The following is a 1,284-nucleotide window of genomic DNA, read 5'->3' as shown; positions in this document are numbered from 1 at the left end:
TCTTGGACCTCCTCATTTCTTCCATTTGCTTTAGCATCTCTACGCTGCAGAGCAAGTTTCAGAGTCTCTTCTGACATCCATTTTGACCTTTTCCTTCTTTCTTGTCTTCTTAAAGACTTTTTGCCTCTCTTCACGATGATGTTCTTGTTGTCATCCCACAACTCTTCTGGTCTTCAGTCTTTAGTGTTTAATGTATCAAATCTGTTCTTCAGATGATCTCTAAATTCAGGTGGGATAAATTCAAGGTCATAGTCCTAGTGTAGACATACCTTATTTTGGGCTCATTTCCAAATCCAATAAGGTGAATATTGCAGAAAAACTAGCCACACACATTTTTTGATATCCCAGTACATGGAAAATTATGTGTATACTAAACTGCTGTAGTCTATTAAGTAGATAATGATATTGTTAAGTACCATCAAGTCAGATCTGACTCATAGTGACTCTGTTGTATAGGGTTTCCAAGGCATAGCTAGTGAGTTTGAACCACCGATAATTGCAGTTCAAATCAACCTTAAGGTTGAGTGCATACCCTATGGTGCTATAGTAGGACTCAGCATAGATTATCCCCGTTAACAGGCACAGCTGAAGTTATATATTTCACATCTGAATGACTGTAAACCATAAAGTTTAAAAGAGAAATCTTTTACTTGCATTGCAAAGCAGCATTTATGGACCTTAAACATTTTCTTGAGAAGTAAATTGAAGTGCCATACAGAACAAACTGATAAGGGCTCTGTGTCTCAACAGTTATAACAAAGTATTCTAGATCTTCTGCATCTTCCTTGGGATTTGTTTTCACTTATTATCTCTGTCTACTGGTTACTTTAAGGAGGGCAGTGCTCTGTATGATAAACACTGGACTGTGAACCATAAGGTGGGTGATTCAAGCTCACCAGCCACTCAGTGGAAGATAGATGAGGCTTTCTGTTTCTATAAAGACTTACAGCCGCAGAAACCTCCATGAGTCGGAATCCACTTGACAGCACTTAACAACTGGTGATGTGACTAAAGAGCAAAGACTACATCTTTATATAAAGAGGAACCTTTGTGACTGCTAGGACTGCTAGAAAAAAACATAATTCATTTTCAAAGGAGGTGTGCTATCTTCAAAATAAAAAGTTTGAATATTTAATTTCAGTATGTCAACCAGAGCATATAAATACAAGGGAGCTTCAAAAAGTTGACAGAAAAATGGAGTTAAAAGATAACACATTTACCCCCTTCCAAGACTAAGACTCAGTGGGAATACACGCTGTAATTGGTGACCACACTCGACACTGA

At 37.7% G+C, this 1,284-nt stretch overlaps 1 protein-coding gene across 3 annotated transcripts in view; it reads left to right on the top strand.

Annotated features, from left to right (window-relative positions):
* The window catches only part of RFWD2 (ring finger and WD repeat domain 2, E3 ubiquitin protein ligase), a 265,833-nt gene that overhangs the window by 63,304 nt on the left and 201,245 nt on the right, over positions 1 to 1,284 (top strand). The gene's annotated exons all lie outside the window — the stretch shown is intronic.

Source organism: Chrysochloris asiatica, unplaced genomic scaffold (assembly GCF_000296735.1).
Source record: "Chrysochloris asiatica unplaced genomic scaffold, ChrAsi1.0 scaffold00100, whole genome shotgun sequence".
In the NCBI taxonomy this organism is placed as follows: Eukaryota; Metazoa; Chordata; class Mammalia; order Afrosoricida; family Chrysochloridae; genus Chrysochloris; species Chrysochloris asiatica.
Note: the sequence above shows the minus strand (reverse complement) of the source record. Positions and strands in the feature narration are given on the sequence as shown.